Here is a 16,495-nt window from a genome sequence, read left to right on the forward strand (position 1 = left end):
TACTGACACCAAATGGTGTCGGCGAATGCCAACTTTTCGATAGGCTTTGGACTCTGACCCTAAACCCCAACATAAATTTCCAAATATAAAAAATGGGATGGCAAGGATCATAGGAAACTAGAACTACTATTTCTAGTCTTGTTCCAATTCTTCATCATCAATAATACGGCTAGTCCCTACAGAACATTACGACAAATATAGCGGCAGCGGTTAGCGTTCTGTATACCTTGACAATCAATGTTAGTCGCTCTGTATTCGTTAGCAGAGAACGTTGCAGACGCTTCTTTGTGCGGCTCGATTTCAAGCTGGTAACGGACGCACCCCTACAAAGCCAGTCCGGCCTTTCAGTAATGATAGGTAAGTAATATCACATGCATACAACGTCATTCATTCTTTCTGAAATGAATGAAAATTAACACACCTGTAACTCCGTATTTCAGCAATAGATTTAGTCTACCTGCTCATCAAAGCTTTGATTAACAACGTTTACCAGGATGAGGCCCGGTTAAGTCGGGGGCGAGAAAGCTTTTAAGTCATTTTTATTATTAGTTCTCAATTTTCATTGAAGCTTGGATAATATTTAGGCGTTTGTTTCTTGTTGCTTTTGTGTGTGTGTGGGTGGGTGGGGTCTTTTCTTCTGCAAGCACTTACAGAAGAATATACAATAATGCCATCTAATATATATATAAATATATTATACCTTTCCTGTACCTCAGATTCTTGTTTCATAAAATAACGTGGTTTATTTATCAACTTTTTTTATTCATTATTGTAAATGGCTGCTTGCAAGTGTTACTTTCATAATTGTATCAATGTATGTTGTAGTTTGATTCGTGCAAATTATACGTGGCAGTTTGCAAGTGCTACTTTCCTTCTGCTTTACTGTAAATGACTGCTTGCCAGTGCTACATTCATAATTCTATTCATGAATTTATATTGTTCATTGATCCAAGCTGTAAGTGGCAGCTTGCAAGTTATTCGATCTCCTTTCCTTCTGCGTCATTGTATCTTGCAATTTGCCAACTACTCAATTGATTCTGTAGTTTTTGTCGTATGAAAAATTTTTTGTCAGTTATTACAAGTTTTGTATATTCTGTTTATAAACTTTACAATTACATAATTCCAACTGCTGTTTTCATACAGATTTGGCCTTGCAACAATTTACCTTATCCATTGTTCCAAGGCACATACACTAGGGATAAGAGATCAACTTTAAAATTTCATCTCAGGTTAAAAACTGTAAATTTTGTGAACGTCAAAGTATCAGAAATAATAAATTAGCAAATAAAATTTATTCTGTTTCATGTATATGTTCTCATAGCAAGTGCAAGTAACGTGGGGTTTTTTTTGCCCGCAAAATAAATTCTCTACAAAGCGGTAATTTTTTTACAGTGTATATATTGAAAACAGATCCAGTAATGAAATGTTTTTTGGGATTAATTCTTTTAAGAGACCCACTGGAATATTACCTGACTGTTCTTGAGTCATAATGTACAAATATATGTGGTATGCAAAAGGTAATGTGTCCTGGCCAATCCAGAAGTTGCACTTTAAATTCCTCAGAATTTGCAATGATGAGTGTATGTCTAATCAAAAAGCCAGATTGTGTGGAAAGCTTGTCTTCATTCATGTTTTATTGATGTGAATGTGAAAAACAAAAAGGATTGGCAAATAAATCTATAAGAAGAATGTAACAGACAATTCAGGTATTTATTCCTCATAATTGCTTACCTGTGTGATAAAAACAATTCTTCAGACTAATTCATCGAACAATATTGTTCTTATGAATGTCGGTTTAAATTTAACTTTTCTTTCTCTCATAACTCCTATGAAAGGTTTAACATAGGACTGTATATTGGTTTTATTTATTCATGTTGCTATATTGCATAGTTGTATTGTGCTGAAATTTTTTGTGTCATGACAATATTAACTTATATTTAATACAGGATAACATAATGATAAAATCACGGACAAATGAATATGTTTATTTCGGGGGGGGGGGGTGCTAAAACTACCTGAACTGGTAGTAGCGCTAAAAACTTTACAAGTTTTTTTAGAGAATTATGTGGGGTGTGTGTCTTACTCTTATAACATAAAACAATCACATCTGTAGAAGATACATGTAAACATTTGTATTAATCTTTTTAACTACTACATTATTTTCATATCCAAATGTATCAAGCACTTTTAGTACTATATTGTAGCAGTAATAATACAAACAACTTGAGCTGGTGGTACTGGTAGCGGTAGCAATGTTATTTATATTCAATATATTATATTTTTATAATTGCTACCAAAGGAGTCTGATGCTTTATCAGTGAGGTACCATACAATCAGTCATCTTATCTGTACTATAAATATCACTATATATATATATATATATATATATATATATATATATATATATATATATATATATATATATATATGGATGAATACGGCTTTAAATAATAAAATGTAGTTTCCAGTTTGATATCTGTCGAAATAAAGCATTGCATAATAGTATGTATGTGTTCTTTGTGTTCACATACTCTTAGACTTTCCATTCTTATATAATGAAATAAGTTCCTATTTTTGTAGCATATATGCTTTGTATGTGATGTCCTTGTTTCAAGTCATTTGCCTCTTGGTATTGTAAAGAAATTCGAGATTTAAAATGAAATTGGAGATATGACATTCTTGTCACAAACAACTAGTGAAAATACTTGCTGGCTATTGCATAATCATCCATGCTATACGTATAGAAGAAAAAACTGCAGATTAACAGGACAATTTAATTACATTGAATGTACTCTCTCTCTCTCTCTCTCTCGTGAATAAAGAAGAAACAAAAGTAAGGCCTCCAGGTGCCATTATCTACAATTTGCTCAAACCTTACGAGGTCTTTACTGCTACAACGAGCAGAATTTGCGCTACATTCTAAAACAATAAATATGCTCTATACTGATAACATTGTGGATGAGAATATATAAACAAATTAGGGTCTTAAATCTTGCTTGTAAGCGACAACCCTATTCTGCCATCGTGCGGCAGCGATAAATTAAACAGACAAAATGTTCAAATAAAATGGGGTGGTTGTTGTTGTTGTTGTAGGGTTTAACGCCATTTTTCAGCACAAGACAGGCTATACATGGCGGCCAGTATTAATGGTGGAGGAAGAACCCGGAAAACCCCCAGAAAGAACCACCGACCCACGAGAAGCTACCGGCAAGCTTTCTCACATATCCACATTGACGGAGCCCGAGATTCGAACCCACTCAGACAGAGATGAGATGGCAGTGATCCGTGACGGAAAGCGCTTTAGACCACTCAGCCACTCGGGGCCCCAAAATGGGGTGGAAAGGTTCAGCAGAAGTATAACGTTGTGTTAATATATCTAATTGTATACAGTTTGATACATTTAATTTGTTTTGTGCTTCTCTTCCGAATGTTAATACTCTGAGACATCAGCTGCTAATTTAATTAGAATGAAATTTTAAATAAGACGCACAAACATGCCTTAAAGTGGTATAACCTCTTGTTGCTAGGTTAAGGGGAGTAGTCGTAATGTAAGAAATTGACGTGTCACAGCACCATCTGTTGTCATAATGAGGCATTATTTTATGCTAACTTCCTTGATTCTAACTTGCAACGTACTTGATGCTACATTATAGTCATCATTTTGGAAGGTGCAATTTGTGTAACTTGTGATATAGCAAGTTTATAAATAGAATGTTAAAACTTATAATAACTGACAGCATTTGCCATACGACAAACTACTGAATCAGTTTAGTAGTTGGCAAATTGCAAAATACAAAATTGCAAAATACAAGGACGCAGAAGAAAAGTAGATCTAGGCACTTTCAAGCAGCCATTTACAGCTTGCATCAATGAAGAATAGAAAATTCATGATTAGAATTTTGAATGTAGCATTTGCAAGCAGCCATTGACGATAATGCAGAAGGAAAGTAGCACTTGCAAACAGCAGCAGAGAAGGTGAACATACGTTTTGCTTACACGTCATTTTGGAAAACTAAGACCTCATACGAAACAAAATAAGGTTACCAACGCTAAACCAAAGCCACTAACTTTACCGAGAGTTTCTCTAATTGGGTTATTTATTTTTAATTGGTTTTGTCGTTAGTGTTTTACTAAATTTGTCTGTATGTTTTCGTTTACCCATCGACGTTACATAGAGGTTGCACGCTCTCTGCTGCTATAATTAAATCAATATTTATATCAATAATGGCACCTGGTGCTGAATCTTATAATGCTAGATTAGCTGGAGAAAGATTAGAAGCATTAGAAGTTCTTCCTGTTCGTGATTCTGTTAGACAAAAACTACAAGACCGTCAAGAATCTCAAGTTGAATATGTAGAAAGTACAGAAAAATTATTTAAACCAATTTCAAAGGTTAATGAAAGAGTTGCAGACGCAACGTAAGGTATTCGCCCAACGTTAGAACCGACTGCTACAGATACTAGACAAATAGCAGAAAGAACTAAAAAAAACAAAAACGATCTTCCAAATGAAATAGCTGTTGCTCAACCTCCACCCGTAGATGGAGAAATGCTTGAAGGTATTGGTGAAATAAACAAAGCTTTAACGTCAAAGCCAAAACTAAAAGAAGAAGAGGAACCAGAAAACAACAGGTGTTAAGATGCTTGAAAAATGTAACGATATGGCTATTGAGGCAATATAAAAAATAGGAGATTTATCAAAACTTGCTGCGTTTGCGGTTTCCCGTTTTAGTTATAGAGAAAGATATTTAAAACCTAAGCATAACAAACCTGTAAGTAAAGAAACCTGGGGTAAATGGATATATCGCATAAAATTTAAAAAAGATCGAATCTCAATTCATGATATTATATATCAAGCATATATGGATGAAATAAATAAATATAATTTAGGTGCTCATTTTTCTCGACGACAGCATTCCCAACCTCAACCTGAACCACAACATCCCCAGCACAAAAAAACTTTTTTCGACTTCCTCCATCGCAGCAACAAAAAGAATAACAAAAAACAACCACAATCTCCTAAACAAAAACCTGAGACATTTTTAGTATTAAAGCTCTTGATTACTTTCCTGAAAATCAGGATAAATTAATTGAGATTGCTGCAATTGAATATGATTATAGAAGAAAATATTTAAAATTTGAATATATTGCAAAAAGAGAATGCCCCAAAATAAGGAGCAATAATATTATCAAACAAAGGCAGTGTAGCCCCTTATATCAGGCTAGGCAAAGTTCACTAGAATAATATAAAAGAATGAGAGAGAGACACTTAAAACATGCAAACAGAAAAACACAGTTTAGGGTTTTCTTTTTATTTTGCATATTTTGATAGAATACATAAACATCTCTCATTCTTAATGAAATTTGAAAGCAATAAAGAACCAAAACAAACTCCCGAAAGAAAAATGTTCATATCTTTTTAAAAAAATAACAAGCATACAACCAGAGAAATGATATTACATAATGCTGTCCTTACAATAACATATATCGCATACAAACAATATAGCAAATATACATATAGCAAGCAAAGGACATAGGCAATCACATAAACAACATGGTGGAAGGGAATCCGCCAAACGGCAATGGTCTTTGGTAGGATAAATACCCCCGCCCCCCATTAGCTAGCGGAACCAGCCTGGGTACCTCATATATAACATAAATCCTTTTTCTTACATTTCGGCATGCGGGGAGTCAAAAAATAATATTTTAAAAGTCAAACATAAAAACTCTTTTCAAATGGATAAGCAGACATTGCAATACAGTTTAAGAAGCATATATTTATAATTTTGATCGATTTAAAAATATAATTTTATTTCATTGTTGTCTTTGGTATGGCAATAGGGCCCGTAGAAACACTGTCGCCTTAATGCTGGGTTAGACACAATATGTGTGTGAAGATTATGTCGCCATAAGGATGCACATACGTAATACAGTTTTAAATGCAAATATTTAAGATTCTGATCATCCTAAAATATAATTTTAGTTTCCTGTTGTGTTTGGTATGGCTATAAGGACATTAAAAACGCTGTCGTCTTAATGCTGGACTAGACAGAATAGATGTGTGAAGAGTTTGTCGCCATAAGTATATTTTTGACTATCACAGTTGTGTGTAGGCATTAAGGCGACGCAGTATCAAGGCGACGCAGTATTAAGGCGACGCAGTATCAAGGCGACGAATATGTGTTGATGTTTAAAAATAAATAGTGTTGTTTTAAAGATGAGTATCGTAGCTTGATAATAGGAATTATAATTTATTTTGATGAATTCATATACAAATACGTGCTACTGTTTCATAACACAACATTATGTCATTCTGTCACCCTAATGCTGCTCGTTGACATATGTAGCCCTAATGCTGGTTACGTGGTCATGTGTGTGTGTGTGTGTGTGTGTGTGTGTGTGTGTGTGTTATACTTAGCTTGTGACACTACATTTGTTGAATCAACTAGTAAAAGGAGAAAAATAAAAATGGATTTGGGATTTCTTCTATTAATATCGATATGCTTTGATCGTATTGCTTGACATATATTAGAAAAGAAAAAGAAAACGTAAAAAATAAAACAAGATCAGTGCTTATCGTGCCATAGTCCGCAGCAGGGACCCGTGCCGATTGTTTCTGTCCGAATCCATGTCTGAATACTAGGTATGCCAAGAAGTTACTCAGTCACTTTCATCCTGCATATAACTTTACATCTGAGTCATCTAATAGGTGCGACATCATTGATTATGATCAGTCTACTCTCGTGCAGTGGAAAATAGATCTGCATTCTAAACCAGGTGACTCAGAGGTGTCTACTCCGTACCAGTTGTCACACCCAACACGTTACAAAAGATTTCGTCATTGCGGCATGTGCATTCGGAAAAATGCATATGCTGCAATGCTGCTCTCTTTCCTCTCTTTCAAAGAGACTCCATATGGTGGATACGACTAAAACAATCGTCCACAGGACAACACAAATGTTCCAACGGAAATATCACAGTCATTCTTTGAGCTTAATTGTTAATAATATGAATTTTCTCCTAGATTTGACCTCATCCCTCCGCTTTGATCTTAACTGCTAATAATATGAGTTTTCTCTAGATATAACCTCTTCCCTCCGCTTATAGAAGAATTGTATCTATTAGTCTGATGTTAGCTGCTGAAGTAAAGAAAGCTTCGCTCAGAAGTAGCCTGCAACAGCATTACTCATTATAGGTCAAGAAGCCCGTCATGAGGAACAAAGCAAACTAGTTTGAACCATAATCACTTACAGCAGAGCAGGAAAGTTGAATTATACGCCCACATTCCATTCCCTGCTTTCGATCAGAAAAAGTAGGTTTTTCTCAACAAGAGAGATTTTTTACAGAATCATGGCAATACATTCTGACGCAAATGAAGTCTTTTCTCTCATTTTATTTGTTTATAACTTCAAAATGAATACAACAACACAAATTTACAAGGCTGATTTTATCACCTGGTAATATTCTGTTCCATTATTACGAAAAGGACTTAAAATAGCTGACTTTGTTGCTTTGACATCGAAAAGTTTAAACCTTAAGTAACCTTAACCTTTGATTTCCAATGTATATACGATATTTGTATTCGTGGTTCATCTATCTTTCAGTTAAGGCATTACAACAGGTGAGATCGGAAATGTCTACTTTCATTTTATGATGGCGACATCATTCGTGCCTATGCTGTGATCTCGTATTCTACACCCCTACGTTTTCTTTCTGGCTGTCTACGAATATCTGACACATTAAAATCTTATAGAAGATGCGAAAAAACTGAATTCCAGTATTTCAAGAGATGTAATTACCAAAGATAAAATCAATTTAACACGCGTATAAGCAACGGACATCAGTGCATTTGACATGACTATAGATAGCGTCACGTGCAAATACTTAAGTTTCCTTTATCTCCTTTATTTCCCAGCTACAATCGATTTAGAGTTCGCGTTTTAAAATACTGTATGCGCCGAAAGGATCTAACTTTGAACGTAATACTTTACTTAGCCGTTGACAAATTAGTTTGATGTATTGTGACCTATTACTATAGCATGAATAACTCTCCATATATGTAATAATCCATTAGTATCACTATGTTTTATTGAAACGTGTGTATTACTTGAGAGGATATTTCATAAAATATTACAACGAATTCATTTAAATTGTGATGACTAATGTGACGTTTGATCTATCCACACAATTCGGTTCAATCGATATTGTTATAAATAAGTATCACTTTACCCCACATCAACATTACATGCTTTTCTTTAAAGGGGCTGTTGCCTGTGATGCCAGTTAATACGGACTTCTCTAGAATCAGTTTCTGCCTCTCAAATAGCACAACACATTTGCGTGCACACACATTGAAGTGATATAATAGAGCTCGGTGGACCCGTTTACGGCGCAATTTACTGAGTACAGCTTCAGGAAAACATCAATTAGTATCTGACATTTCTAAGAAACATGATATCTTTAAAGGGTATTTAATTTCGTTTTTTTAAACATAACTCGAATCCAGCCTTATTCAAAGACACCCCATACATGATGTCTATGTCATTAGGGTTAAACTTAGGATGTTTAGCAAATGAAATATGCGTATCTGTCAGGTTACTGATGGGGATAAACGAAGGTGCGTTTTCTCAGAAATAATCACAAATAGTCGATCGATTATTGGTTGTCTCGTGTAACAAACCTGCACGATTTTGTTTCCAGTTGTTTCTGTCGCCATCGGATGTAACATTTTAATGATAATTGTAAAGCAGCTTTTGATTAGACAGTTAAAAATGGAGACATTGTGATAACACAAATATCCACCTTTTTCAAACTAAGAGAAACGAATGTCAGTATATGACTAATTAGCAAAATAGTGTTCTGTACTACAATCATTTAAACTACGATTGCTGTTATTTTTGTTTGTCTGGTAAATTTTCCTGTCGCACAATGAATCATGAAAACGTTAGCATTTCGTCCATAGTGTGGTTAGTTATCATACGACCTCAAACATAATCAGAGCGCCTAAACATTTATGCTAGGACATGATGGCTTGGACGGTCATAATAATGTCATTTGTTCATTTTTCCCCTCTGTCTATCGATCACTGCGGTGGCCTAGTGGTGAGAGCGTCCGCCCCGGATACGGGAGGTCGTGGGTTCTAACCCCGGCCGAGTCATACCAACGACTTCTAAAAATGGTACTAACAGCTGCCTAACTAGGCGCTAGCATTAAGAGGTTGGTGTTAGGATTGGTCGGCCTGGAGTCAGGATAATGTGATTGGGTGGGACATCATGCTACATGTCTGTGGCATGATGCCCTAGTGCTAGACATCACTTGAAACTGCTACAATGCAGACATCGTAGCGATATGACTGGAAACTTGTTAAAGCTACGTTAAAAATCTAAATCACACACACACACACACACACACACACACACAGACACACACACACACTGTCCATCGAAGGTGAACCACGATTGGATGATATAGTTTTAATCCTTGAGGAAAAGACTTTACAATATTACAAAACAACACTATTTCATAAGATATACATGTACATAGGCAGTAGTACATGTCATTCGGATTCGTACGGGATGGAAAAAGACTCTTCCGCCCCCATGAGTTTCGTAACTATCGGTAAAATAGTGTGATGATAGCACAGCATCACGGAGTGGCTTCCTCGATGAAGTCAACTGCCAGGGCTGAATGGCTCCAAGATGAGCTCAACGACCATGTGCTCAAGACCGGGGCGTGCCACGTTTTTTTTCGGCTGTGGTACTCCAGTCTGGAGAGGGATATGCCCCACCAAGCTGTATCTTGCCCTTGACACACCACTTGAAGACACTAACAGTTCTTCCATACCGCATCGTTCGCATCCCTCGTCAACCATAACATCGCCTTCCGCTGCACACCAGGACGGAGGTGACAAGTGTGCTACTGGTGCTCCCACTACCAAGATAACTGGAGTGACGACATCATCATCGGTTCATGGAACGTTAGAACACGGAGGGCTATGGGTAAGTTGAAAGACCTTGCACATGAATTGAAGTGGTACGACTGGAACATTATTAGTATCTGCGAAGCGAACTGGAAGAACTTTCGCGAAATAACAGATGAAGGGCATAATATCCACTTCAGCGGAACAAGGGACAAAAGCAATCATGGCGTTTGATTTCCCAGTCTCAAGCATCCCTATTACAATATGTCTGAAGGCGACTCCCTTCAACATCAGAATCATACAGGCCTACGCAACCACATCTAACTATGATGAAAACGAACTGGGGAAGTTTTATAACCAAATGTAAGATGTCACTGACAACTCACCCAAGAAGGACATTATGTTTGTAAAATGACACTGGAATGAAAAGGTGCGAGTTGATTCGTAGATAAACTGGCAAAGCACATGTGGACCCTTCTCTGCTCTTTGAGTTTGCTGCCTACAACAATCTTGTGCTATCCAACACTAGTAGTAAAGGGGGATACATTAGCGACAATGGGAATTAGCATTACAGACCCCCCTGGGACAGATTAGCGACAAGGGAAATTTAACATGGAGAAAAATCGTGGGTCAGATTAGCGACAAGGGAAATTAACATGGGAATAAATCGTGGGTCACTCTAGCGACAAGGGGAATTTAACATGGAACTATAGTGTGGGTCTGTCTAGCGACAAGGGGAAATTAACATGGGAATAGGGGACTGTATAGCGTCAAAGGAATTTAAACAGGGTGGGTCTGTCTAGCGACAAGGGGAAATTAACATGGGGAATAGAGTTTGGGCTTTTGGGATTTTTTTTTTTAAATTTAAATTTAAATTTAAAAAAAGGGGTAGGCAATGGAAAGGCTATCTCTTTTCGAGAAATATGGCTGGCCCTGAAAAGGGCCTTTGGGTTTTCTTCTTCTTCTTCTGCTTCTAATTTCTTCTTTTTCTCCACCAAGTTCTTATTTTATCTCCAACACTCTTTCTCTTCTTCTCTTTCTTTTTCTCCTGCTCTTCTTTCTTCTTCTCTTCCTCCTCTTCTTTCTTCCTCTTCTCATTTTCTTCTTCTTTTTCAATCTTTTCGTTCCATTTGCTTATTCTTATTCTTTCCTCTTCATCCTCCTTCTCCTCCTTTATCTCTTTCATGACACCACTAATCTTGTCCTTTATCTTTTTTAAGTTATTAATTTCCATCTTTACACGATGGGGACTATAGGAATAATGGTCTTCAACCAGTCTTATCAACATCTGCTCCATCATTCCTAAGTTGTCTAAAACGTCTTGTAATGTTTGTATTTTGTCCATTTGGTTAGAAGCCATCTTCTTTTTTTATTCTTTGCAGAATGGTTTGAACGACGAATACTGTGGGTTCTTATACTTAAAGCGCGTACGTGAAGGAAAACATCCCCCTAAAACGTAAAATTGATCTTACCTAGATCATGACCAAACAACGCGCGGACGTGAAGGAAAACATCCCCTACTTTTTCATTTCATATAATAAAACCCAAACTATACTCTCCACATACGCTAAGAAACAATAAACAAATCCATAATCTACTATCCACACAATCGTACGTGAGCGGGTACAAACACAAACACACAAACACAAACACACAAACACATACGCTAAGAAACAATAAACAAATCCATAATCTACTATCCACACAATCTTACGTGAGCGGGTACAAACACAAACACACAAACACAAACACACAAACACATACGCTAAGAAACAATAAACAAAATCCATAATCTACTATCCTCACAATCGTACGTGAGCGCTTACAAAACCCAAACTATACTCTCCACATACGCTAAGAAACAATAAAGAAACCCATAATCTACTATTCACACAAACATACCTGAGCTCTTACAAGCACCAACACACAAACACATACCCTCACACTATCTTAGAAAAGAGTTAGTGTTTATATTCACACTACTCTACCTACACATTGGCAAATCGATCGTTATTTCTTTTCTAGAGTATTGGGTAGCCCTGAAAAGGGCTGTTTTTTTTTAACTTCATGGACACCTGGTTAATGGTGGCACCTTCCAGGCCTGGCGCCACATACACATCTTATCCCCCAGTTACTTTTTACTTTTTTGGGGGAGAGAGCAGAGGCAGGATATGTCGCTTCAGAATCCCAATTTTCGCTCTCTGGGATTCTGAAATTTATTCTTCTTCTCTTCTTTTCCTTCTCCTCCTCCTCCTCTTCTTTTTTTCTTCTCTCCTCCTCTTTGTATCTTCTTTCCTCTTCTTCTTCTTTATATCTTCTCTCCTCCTCTTCTTTTTTTCTTCTTTCCTCCTCCTCTCTTATCCTTCCCTCCTCCACAATGGCTTCCGCGGCCAGTTCATTCAACAGGCGCCTGGCATATTCCAGATGCACATGAAGTTCCAACAGTTTAGACAGTCTCGTGTTCATTTTTGGTGTTGATCAATCAACAAGGGTAGCTAGACTGCCGAACGAGTTTCAATTTATAGTGAAAGCGCGGACGTGAAGGAAAACATCCCCCTAAAAAACATAAAATTGATGTTACCTACATCATGACCAAAAACAACAACGCGCGGACCTAAAAGAAACACTCACTCACTTTTTTATGCTACCCATCACTATTTTAAAATTTTTTATAAATCACTTCATTAGACTATCCACATACGCAAAGCAATCCAATCTAACTCCAAATATACACCTCAAACACCAAAAAAAAACATGATTTTAATCTACTATTCATACCAACTTACTTAAGCACTTACTAACACACAAACACATACCCTCACATTTTTTAAAAAAGAGTTAGTGTTTATTTTCACACTATTCTACCTACACACATTGGCAAATCGATCGTTATTTCTTTTCTAGAGTATTGGGATAGCCCTGAAAAGGGCTGTTTTTTTTTTTTTTTGTTTGCTATGGCATTCTTTTTTTAGTTTCTAAGAATGCGATGTCCTCTGAGGATAGACTTTCTGGCGATAGGTCTGCTTCTTCGGAAAGAAAAGAAGAACTCTTTGGTGTCGATACGGCAATCGACAAAGCCTCTGTCAGGTTCAGGTTGCTGCTGCTGATGCTCTTGTTGTTGTTGTTGTTGCTGCTGTCTCTGAAGTCTGTACTTCTCTGTCCATTCTTCTTTTTCCCTGTTCATTTCTTCTCTGAAGAGCTCTTCTATCAGGTCTTCAGTGATTTTTAACATTCTCACATTCTCTATTTCTTCTGGCTTCGGTATCAGACTGTGTCTGACCCTATGCAAATTTACGTAGGCTTCGTTGAGTTTAGCTAGTTTGGAGCACATCTTCTTAGGAGGATGAGTCGACAATGGATGGTTAGACTGGAAACAACCCGGTTCTTAAAGTCAAAGCGCGGACGTGAAGGAAAACATCCCCCATACGGTTTTTGAGTCGCAACGTTTAGTGAGTGTCATGAGAGGGATAGTAAGAAATGAAAGAGCATCAATCCAACATTCTTATAGCTAAACAAAAGACAAAGGCATTTTTTTCAAAACACAACATTTTTTATTCAAAAATCACTTAACACTAAACAACAACTCTAACATTTTTAACAATAATCCAACAATATAACATCAAACAATTTTTTTCAAAACACAACATTTTTTTATTCAAAAATCACTTAACACTAAACAACAAGAACTCTAACATTTTTTAACAATAATCCAACACTAAACGTTTCTCCACTAGGTAAAGAGGGATAACAGTCTTCCATGGTTTCTAGTAATCTAGGATGACTTCTCTCAAACTGTTGATTTCTATGGTATTATCGAATTCTGCATACAGGATGACGTTCACCGTTTCATCAGGGTCTCGGTCTTTAAACTGAATTTCCACACGAATCTGGCCGGATTTTATAGGGTGGAAATGTCCCTCGTCGCTGCCTTGGTCTGGAGTGAAATCAAAAGCCCACAAAGCGTAGCCTCCTGCATAATCCTCGTACGTAATACCGTGACTGGTATTGGTTCCTAACTGTCCGGTGGCTTCGTACAAGGACAAGTACGATCTCAAGTAATTCTTCTTGGTAAAGTCAGGTTCGAAAGGTCGGGTACACAAGGTCTTGCCATCGCGACTGACTTCGATTTTGGACACGCCAAAGTGTTGAAAGTAGAAAGGATTTTTTTCGGCAGCTCCGTTGAAGGCTGTATTCTCGACGATACCAACGATCAAACGTTTGGGCAACTGTCCTTGGAACAGATGATCTTCGATCATGGATCGCTGTCCCTTGGGAATGGTGAAGGTTTTCACTTCCACGCGTCGTATGGGATACTTGGCAGTCGTTCTGCTCAACGTCTGACTGATGTCGTTTCCCACTTTAGGTAACACTTCCACACGGCGTACGTAGAGTCTGGCTTCTAGGATTTTGGTTTTGTAACCGTCACTATCAGCCATCAAATGGAAAGCGGCACTGCTACGATTCAGTCTCAGGCGGACATCCACCCCGTTCAGCAAATACTTTTCTTGCAACCACATGTCCAAATGCAAACGATCCATCAGTTCTAAACTTGTGTCGGCTCCCGTGATTCTCTTTCTTCGTTCTACAAATCCATCATTGTTGTCTTTCTTTTCATCAGTTTCCAATATTTCAAACTTGGTAGGTTCGTCAGCTTCCCATACCACACAGGCATTGAGATGAGTGTTCTTGGCATCTATTCCGTACGTCAAGAGATTTTCCAGGTAGGCACGATAAGGGTAAGTATCCATGCTGCTACTGACCAGTTTGTTATTCAAGTACAAGTCCACTCCACTGAACAAGGAATGCATGAAATTGTTGACGGGAGCTACTGCTTCATCGTCTATAGCACCTCCAGTCTTGTCTAGAATTTTGACTTTCAGGTACAAGTAACTGCTATTCAGATCGATGTAATCTTCGGGCTGTCCTTTGATTTCAAACTCGATGGGAGCGGAATCGGTCAGTGAGGACACGGGGTGAAATTCCACCCACTGGGATTCTTGCATCGTCATCATCGTGGGGGGCATGGCAAACAGATCCAGTTCCGTCTTGGAACAAGCGCAAGATTCTCGGTGCATCATTTTTTTTTTGTCTCTTTTCTCAATAATCGAAAACGTCTAAGTCTCGAACGGTTCTTCTTTTCTTGGCCTTTCTCGCTTGAAGTCTGGTGAAAGGGTGTTTTCTTCGTCGTCTCTTTCTGCCTTGTCCTTGCTGAATGCCTGACTCGGTAGCGTGCAGGGCATTTATAGGTGTTTCTCGTTGGCCTAAAATGTCTTTTCCCGTTTGCAGCAAGACATTTTTGCCTGCCCTCATGAAGGCTTCTTTAGGGTTTTGTTTGTCGATGATGACATTTTGGAGAAATTCTTTGCCTTGCGTCAGTGCCGCATCTTTCAAGGCGTGCAATCCGCGTGTCACCATCGGTTTCAACACCGGGGCCACCGAACGAAAGGCCGATTTTAACATGTCTCCTAAGCCGTGTCCTCGCTGTCGAGCAACCCCTCGGTACACTGGATACATGACTTAAGAGTCGTGAGAGAACCGTTTTCGAAAATGGAGTTTCACCGTGACTTTTCCTTTGGTGAATGGAATATTTTGTCCCAGATCTCCTTTTATAGCAATGTTGACCGTGTCCAAATACGACTTACTGACAGGCAAATAGTGAGGATGGACAAATTCGCGGTGGACGTGGTAAGTGTTTCCACCTTCCTCGTCAGTGTTCGTGGCAGAATCCACTTTGAAAGGAATGACACGCAGTAACGGTACGGAGGTGTGTCCCACCACGTTGTACTCCACCACATCGGAATACACGAACATCAAATTCAGTCCTTGGTTCAGTTCTACCGGGGCACGAAATAACTTGCTAAAAGACTCGTTGTCGTAAACGATGGGTAATTCATTTTTCTTGAGCATGGTCTTTCTCATGTCCATGTCTCCGCCCAACATGTCAAACAATTCAGGACAAAATAAAATGGACAGGATTTTACTTCGTTCAAATTTCATCAAGAAGCGACGAGCTGCTTTGTGGTACTCCATGGTGACATTTTTGTTGACATGCTCCAAAGCTTTCAGAAACACGACATTAAACCTGGAGGTTATGGTGCTGACCAAATGTTGACCACTAAAATAATAGCCTGGGGGAATGAACAAGTGATAGGTGGTGTACTTTTGTGTACGGGTTTTCTTGTCATATTTGACATTGCTATCCATCCACTGTTGCATTTGCTCGTCATGAACTTCCACATCAAAAAAATTTTGATTGGGAAGGACATTGAGGACTTGGGTCGGGTGAATCATTTCTACTAAAGCCACTTCCCAATGGGCTTCGTGATCTAACTGGATGGCTTGAGGTAATTTGGCCGTGTAACAGCACAACGTGTTCTTGGGAAACACCTCCATGGAACTGTCACTGGGTAAGGTTAAGTAAAATTGGTTTTGGTGACTCATAATTCCAGAGTTCTGTGGCTGTCCGAGGGGTTAGTGGACGTCAGAGGCGTGTCTCCGCCCAAAATGGGGTTCTGGTTGTGATTGAAGTGGTGACTGGCACTGGCACTGGACGCAAGGTTCCCGGGGTTCCCGTTCG

The 16,495-nt window shown here is 38.2% G+C and overlaps 1 protein-coding gene across 1 annotated transcript in view; it reads left to right on the top strand.

Moving 5' to 3' along the window:
• The first annotated feature begins 245 nt into the window (after positions 1-245).
• LOC149801114 (uncharacterized) overlaps positions 246-16,495 on the top strand; it is a 226,401-nt gene continuing 210,151 nt past the window's right edge. The window contains exon 1 of the mRNA XM_089954270.1: positions 246-357. The gene's annotated coding sequence lies outside the window, so the exon portion shown is untranslated. The remainder of the gene's footprint in view (positions 358-16,495) is intronic.

Source organism: Sinohyriopsis cumingii, chromosome 4 (assembly GCF_028554795.1).
Source record: "Sinohyriopsis cumingii isolate HCF-2022 chromosome 4, ASM2855479v2, whole genome shotgun sequence".
NCBI classification, from domain to species: Eukaryota; Metazoa; Mollusca; class Bivalvia; order Unionida; family Unionidae; genus Sinohyriopsis; species Sinohyriopsis cumingii.